This window comes from Theropithecus gelada, chromosome 8 (assembly GCF_003255815.1).
Source record: "Theropithecus gelada isolate Dixy chromosome 8, Tgel_1.0, whole genome shotgun sequence".
In the NCBI taxonomy this organism is placed as follows: Eukaryota; Metazoa; Chordata; class Mammalia; order Primates; family Cercopithecidae; genus Theropithecus; species Theropithecus gelada.
Window position 1 is genome coordinate 110,285,471 of NC_037676.1, and position 7,626 is coordinate 110,293,096.

The 7,626-nt window shown below is 42.8% G+C and overlaps 1 pseudogene; it reads right to left on the reverse strand.

The window, feature by feature from the left end:
- Positions 1–5,503: 5,503 nt before the first annotated feature.
- LOC112630192 lies at positions 5,504–6,568 on the reverse strand (annotated as a pseudogene).
- Positions 6,569–7,626: the final 1,058 nt, after the last annotated feature.

Below are 7,626 nucleotides of genomic sequence, written 5' to 3' on the forward strand. Positions count from 1 at the left end.
CAGGAAGGGGAACATCATACGCTGGGGCCTATCATGGGAAGGGGGAAAGGGGGAGGGATTGCATTGGGAGTTATACCTGATGTAAAAGACGAGTTGATGGGTGCTGACGAGTTGAGGGGTGCAGCACACCAACATGGCACAAGTATACATATGTAAGAAACCTGCACGTTATCCACATGTACCCTAGAACTTAAAGTATAATAATAATAAAAAAAAACCTCTCAATAAATTCGGTATTGATAGAACATATCTCAAAATAATAAGAGCTATTTATGTCAAACTCACAGCCAATATCATACTGAATGGGCAAAAGCTGGAAGAAATCCCTCTGAAAACTGGCAGAAGACAAGGATGCCCTCTCTCACAACTCCTATTCATCATAGTATTGGAAGATCTGGTGAGGGCAACCAGTTAGGAGAAAGAAAGAAAGGGTATTCAAACAAGAAGAGAAGAAGTCAAATTGTCGCTGTTTGCAGATGACATAATTGGATATTTAGAAAACCCCATTGTCTCAGCCCAAAATCTCCTTAAGCTGATAAGCAACTTCAGCAAAGTCTCAGGAATAAAAATCAATGTGCAACAATCACAAGCATTCCTATATACCAATAATAGACAAACAGAGAGCCAAATAATGAGTGAATTCCCATTCACAATTGCTACAAAAAGAATAAAATACCTAGGAATACAACTTACAAGGGATGTGAAGGACCTCTTCAAGGAGAACTACAAACCACTGCTCAAGGAAATCAGAGACGAAACAAACAAATGGAAAAAACTCCATGCTCATGGATAGCAGGAATCAATATCGTGAAAATGGCCACACTGCCCAAAGTAATTTATAGATTCAACACTATCCCCATCAAGCTACCACTGACTTTTTCACAGAATTAGAAAAAACTACTTTAAATTTCATATGAAATCAAAAAGAGCCTGTATAGCCAAGACAATCCTAAGCAAAAAGAACAAAGTTGGAGGCATCATGCTATTTAACTTCAAACTATACTACAAGGCTACAGTAACCAAAACAGCATGGTACTGGTACAAAAACAGATATATAGACCAATGGAACAGAACAGAGACCTCAGAAATAAGGCCACACGTCTACAACCATCTGACCTTTGACAAACCTGACAAAAAACAAGCAATGGGGAAAGGATTCCCCATTTCATAAATGGTGCTGGGAAAACTGGGTAGCCATAGGCAGAAAACTGAAACTGGACCCCTTCCTTACACCTTATACAAAAATTAACTCAAGATGGATTACAGATTTAAAAGTAAGACCTAAAACCATAAAAACCTGCAAAGAAATGATAGGCAATATCATTCAGGACACAGGTAGGGCAAAGGTTTCGTGACTAAAACACCAAAAGCAATGGCAACAAATGCCAAAATTGACAAATAGGATCTAATTAAACTAAAGAGCTTCTGTACAGCAAAAGAAACTATCATCAGAGTGAACAGGCCTACAGAATGGGAGAAAATTTTTGCATCTATCCATCTGATATAGGTCTAATATCCAGGGTCTACAAAGAACTTAAACAAATATACAAGAAAAAAACAAATAACCCCATCAGAAAGTGGTCAATGGATATGAACAGACCCTTCTCAAAAGAAGACATTGAGTCTGTCAACAAACATATGAAAAAAAATCTCATTAGCATTGGTCATTAGAGAAATGCAAATCAAAACCACTGTGAGATAACATCTGACACCAGTTAGAATAGTGATCATTAAGAAGTCAGGAAACAACAGATGCTGAAGAGGATGTGGAGAAATAGGAACACTTTTACACTGTTGGTGGGAGTGTAAATTAGTTCAACCATTGTGGAAGACAGTGTGGCAATTCCTCAAGGATCTAGAACCAGAAATGCCATTTGACCCAGCATTCCCATTACTGGGTATATACCCAAAGGATTATAAATTATTCTTCTATAAAGACACATGCACACGTATGTTTATTGCAGCAGTGTTCACAATAGCAAAGACTTGGAACCAACCCAAATGCCCATCAATGATAGACTGAATAAAGAAAACGTGGCACATATACACCACGGAATACTATGCAGCCATAAAAAAGGATGAATTCATGTTCTTTGCAGGGACATGGATGGCGCTGGAAACCATCATTCTCAGCACACTAATGCAGGAACAGAAAACCAAACACTGCATGTTCTCACTCATAAGTGGGAGTTGAACGATGAGAACACATAGACAGAGAGAGGGGAACATCACACACTGGGGCCTGTCAGGGGGTGAGGGGCTAGGGGAGGGATAGCATTAGGAGAAATATCCAATGTAGATGACAGTTTGATGGGTGCAGCAAACCACCATGGCATGTGTATACCTGTGTAAAACCTGCATGTTCTGCACATGTATCCCAGAACTAAAAGTATAATTAAAAAAAAAAGAAAAGAAAAGAAAAGAAATGTAGGCCAGGCACGGTTGCTCCCACCTGTAATCACAGCACTTTGGGAGGCCAAGGTGTGTGGATCACTTGAGCCCAGAAGTTCAAGGCCATTCTGGGCAACATAGAGAAACCCTCTCTCTACAAAAAATAAAAAATTAGCTAGCGTGGTGGCGCATACCTGTAACCCAGCTACTTGGAAGTTTGAGGTGCAAAGATTGCTTGAGCTGGGGAGTTCAAGGCTGCAGTGCACCATAATGCTGTCACTGCAGTCCAGCCTGGGCAACAGAATAAGGCCCTGTCTCAAGAAAAAAAAAAAAAAGAAAGAAACAGGAAGGGAGGGAGGAAGGGGGTGAGGGAGGGAGGGAACGAAGGAAGGAAGGAAGGAAGGAAGGAAGGAAGGAAGGAAGGAAGGAAGGAAGGAAGGAAGGAAGGAAGGAAGGAAGGAAGGAAGGGTGATCGGGTGAAAAAGAAAGGAAAGAGAAGCGAAAGTAATGGAAAGGAAAGGAAAAGAAAAGAAAAGGAAGGAGAAGAGAAGAAAGAGAAGAGAAGAGAAGAGAAAGAAGAGAAAAGAAAAGCAAAGAGAAAAGAAGTCTATGGAAAGTAAACTCATCTCAGGTCAGTCTCCCTAGGAGTTGATAAGACCAGAGTGGGTAACTTATGGGATACCAAGAAGCCTAGGCCCAGAAATCCCCCATGCCCAAACTTCCCACACTTCGAGAGTGGTACAGACTGGACACTGCTTCAGAAATGGAAAGGACCAGTATAGCTAGAACAAGATTGTCATGGCAGTGAGTGAATGGGAGGCAAGCATAAGAATGAGACTGATGATCCTTCCGGCCTACTGCAGTTGGGGTTCAAAGATGGACTCAACTTAAATTTTAAAAAATAATTTTATAAGACATAAATATAAATAAAATACAAACTCTGCCTTTGAGGAATTTTAAGATCAATATGGAAAATAAGACAAGGTCATTAATACATTATAAATAAATAGGTCAGACATGGTGGTACACATCTGTAGTCCCAACACTTTGGGATGGTGAGGCAGGAGTATTGCCTGAGCCCAGGAGGTCCAGGCTGCAGTGAGCTATAATAGTGTCACTGCATTCCAGCCTGGGTGACACAGTGGGACCCTGTCTCAAATAAATAAATAATAGCATAACATAGCATAGCATAACAACATAATATCTGTGTCATTAATGTTGTAAAAAAAATTACCTCTGATAGGAAGGATCAGTAACATCTTCATAGAGAACTGATAAAACATAAGAAAGAATAGTGAAACCCCACCTCTACTAAAAATACAAGTTAGCTGGGTATGTTGGCACACACCTGTAATCCCAGCTACTCAGGAGGCTGAGGCAGGAGAATCGCTTAAACCAAGGAGGCAGAGGTTGCAGTGAGCCAAGATCACACCACTGCACTCCAGCTTGGGCGACAGTGAGACTCCTTCTGAAAAAACAAATAAAAAAACATAAGAAAAAAAAGGCTGGGTGTGGTGGCTCATGCCTGCAATCCAGCACTTTGGGAGGCCAAGGCAGGTGAATCACTTGAAGTCAGGAGTTCGAGACCAGCCTGGCTAAAATGGTGAAACCCTGTCTCTACTAAAAATAAAAAAAATTTAAAAAAAAAAAAAAAGGCGTGGTGGTGTACTCCTCTGATCCCTGCTACTCAGGAGGATGAAGCGGGAGAATCACTTGAACTTTGGAGATGGAGGCTTCAGTGAGCCGAGATCATGCCACTGCACTCCAGCCTGGGTGACAGTGAGACTCTGTCAAAAAAAAAAAAAAAAAAAGAAAGAGAGAGAGAAGGAAGGAAGGAAGGAAGGAAGGGAAGAAAAGAAAAGAGAGAAAGAAAGAGAAAGAAAGAAAGACCTCAGGTTGGGAAAGCAACATTCAATAGGCAGTCTATTTGGCTGGAACATACAACGTCTAAAGTGTCCTGGGAATGATAAAGTTCAAGATGAAAGAGGACATGTTGACACTCTGAACAGAGCACCCAAAGGGATCCAAAGAGCTGACTTAGCAACATAGGAGACTCACTCCTGAGGCAGTGCTATCCTGCAGGGTGTCAAGAATTAGCTAGGACATAAATACAAGCTACCATGTTTTGTCCTCTTATAACAAATGGTAGAATCAGTCAACCTAAAATAAGACCGGCAACAGTTAAAGTGTGAGATCTTCAATTTTACCTGTGAGTGTTAGACTTAGTAAAAATATGGGTCTAAAGGGGGTTAAAAACATAGAAATGAAAGAAGCCATATTTGGCAATACTAGATGTGGAAAAAAACTGATGAATCAAATTTCATTACAAAATTTTCACAGGAAAAGAGAACTCAACAAAAGTAAGAAAATAAGAATGAAAATGGAAATATTAGAAGTGGTTTCACTATACTCTGCAGAAAAGTGATCAGAAATTAAATTTATTTGGTGCAATTCACTCCAGAAAAAAAAAAAATACTTTTTCAGCAAAAAAATGCATTGCTGTGCAATAATTAGGATGAAATTCTCCACACTAGCACTACACCATGAGAATGGAAGCACTGCCCTAAATCAGGGATTTTGTTTTATTCACTGCTGAATTATCAGTGTCTAACCCAGTACAGGTCTCAGGCTGACTTTTCCCATTTTATTTTACTGAGTTTATTCAACAGTTATTTACTGAGTCCTCACTGGGTAGCAAGTCTTCAATAATAGTCCCGGATAGAGCTATGAACAAGAGCTATGAATAGCTCGCTCTGCCTTTGAGCTCAAGATCTGACAGTGTCTCAGAATCCCCCAGGAAATCTCCCAAGCATGCTGTGCTGTCTAGAGAAGTCCACTAGGATTCTGAATCCACTTAATGTTCCTCTAATTCTCAACATATTAAAGCTGAAGCCACCTTCTCCAACTCAAGCATTACAATGAGCATTGTAGACCAAGGCTTCATAATTGATTTGGTCTTTTCAAAATTCTCCTTTTTTACACTTATTTACCAAAAACAAACAAACAAACAAACAAACAAACAAAAAACCTTTAGTCTTTATTAAACAAAGGAAGTAGAAGACAGATAAGGGAACAGGTCATGACCGCTCCTTTCCCCTACACATATGCAGACTTACAAACACGGACGCACCCGAGTGAATGTCAGGGACCACCAGGGGACAGACTGATGGGCAGAGGGAGGCAGAACCCTCCGAGAATGGGCCTGGATCTCAGGCTGGGCTGAGACCTGGGCCAGGGCAGCCGTTCTGAGGAGTTATGCCTGAGCAGCTTGGAGATGAGGTCCTGGGGCTCCCATGGGCACAGAAGGGGGAATTTTAGGACCACCTGGATGATTCCCCCATAGGCCTCATTGTGTGTGGGGTTCCCCACCAGCGGCTCATAGCCGAGTACTCCGATGTACCACAGATCCACCTTCTCTGTGTGCGCGCGCCCCTCAATTGTCTCCTGGGACAGGTAGTCCAGGGCGCCACACATTTGTCTTCCTCCTCAGTGAGGGGGCGTGCACAAGGCAGCCGAAGTCGGCAACTTTCAGCTCGCTCTCAACCCCTGAGAGCAGATTCTCTGGCTTTATGTCTGGGAGTCACCTTCTTCCCGTGGCAGTACATCAGCGCACCTGCCACCTCCCCCATGATGCTGGCTGTTCGTTTCCTGTCAAAGGTGCGGCTCTTCCGCAGCTCCTGGTACAGCTCCTCGCGGGTAGAGGTGACGGGGGCGTACTCTATAATTCAGTAGATTTTTCTCAGGTCATAAAAGTAGTTGTAGCAACTCAGTATGTTTGGGATGCTGAACGGGGGCCTGGATTTCTATCTGCCTGTGCAGCTGGTGCTCCCCACGCCCTCCTTCTCTATCTGAGACTTGAAGGCCTTGAGGGCCACGATGAAATGGCTTTTCTTCTTTCGAGCTAAGTACACATGTGCAAACTTGTCTTTGCCCGGGGGACGCCCAGTCTCAAGGTCGTCGACCGTGAAGGGCCGCGTTAAGATACTGCTTGTCCCACAGCTGTTCTCCACCACCTCATGGCAGGGGTTGCTGCGGGCTGTGCGTCTGCGCAGCTCAGGAGCTCACGCGCAGCTTCGGTGGGGATCCTTGGGAAGACTCGCGAGGGCAGGGTACTCCAGGTCGGCTGGAGCCGTCTGCTTGCCATAGGGCAGGGGTAACTGTTCTCCTTCTGGGCCATCCTTGGAGGGAAAGCAGGAGGAGAGCTGAGGCCCAAGGCACAGCTGCTCTCCCAGCCACCACAAACGACGGAAATCTGCCTTAAAAAAAAAAAAAAAAAAAGGCAGCATTTTCATAAATTTTTCTCCCTCCGGAAGTATTAAGCACAACTGTGTATAAAATTATTCTGACGCCCAACTTAGTAAAAAGCTTGAAAAATGACTTTACAACAGCTAAGTTAGAATTCAAGAGTTCAAGCACAGCTCCAGTAAGAATGTACGTAAGCACCCCACACATTCAGAAATCATGATCCTAACTGTAATTGTGTATTTTGTCATTTAAAAGCAATTGTATTATTTTCATAATTAAAATCAAGGCAAGTGGAGCTATAACTAGGAAAAAAAATAAAATAAAATGAAGGCAATCCTCTTTCATCACCTCATATATTTCTCAAAAATGTTCTTTTCTTCTTGTCTACAGAAATATAGTTGCTGGGCCCAAGAAACGATAAGAGGTTCCTCTTCACACCGTTGGGGGCAGTTCTGAGAAGAAACCTGTCCAGGGACCAGTCCTGACCAGTGCTGATTCACATGACTGTGTCATGAAAATAGAAGATGTCATTGGGTTTGGGTTCCTCTTGGAGCACCAAAATAAACACAGATTGAAATTCTCCTAAAGATACTCCCCAGCCATTTGATCACAGAGAAAGGCTGTTCTCCATGTGCACATGTTGAGCATATTCTGATTGTTCAAGCCAGGATCTCAAAGGATTTGGTGGGTGGAGACAGCAGAGCAGGTTATGACACCAGCTTTGTCTTCCCACGTGTGGATCACCATTCTCTTCCTCACTCTCTCCAAGCCCTTTGCCCCCATTTCCACTGTTTCCCCAAATGCCCCCATTTCCACTGTTTCCCCAAATCCCAGATCATCCATTTAACATGCATTCACTGGGCACCTACATCAGTAAGAATGTTTGTCACTGAAGGGAAAATACACTTATTCATCGTCGGTTCCCCTTATCAAGGGCATCTGTTGTTTTGTGTGTCAGGAGTTAGGGGAGTGTAGGCATGACACAGAGTC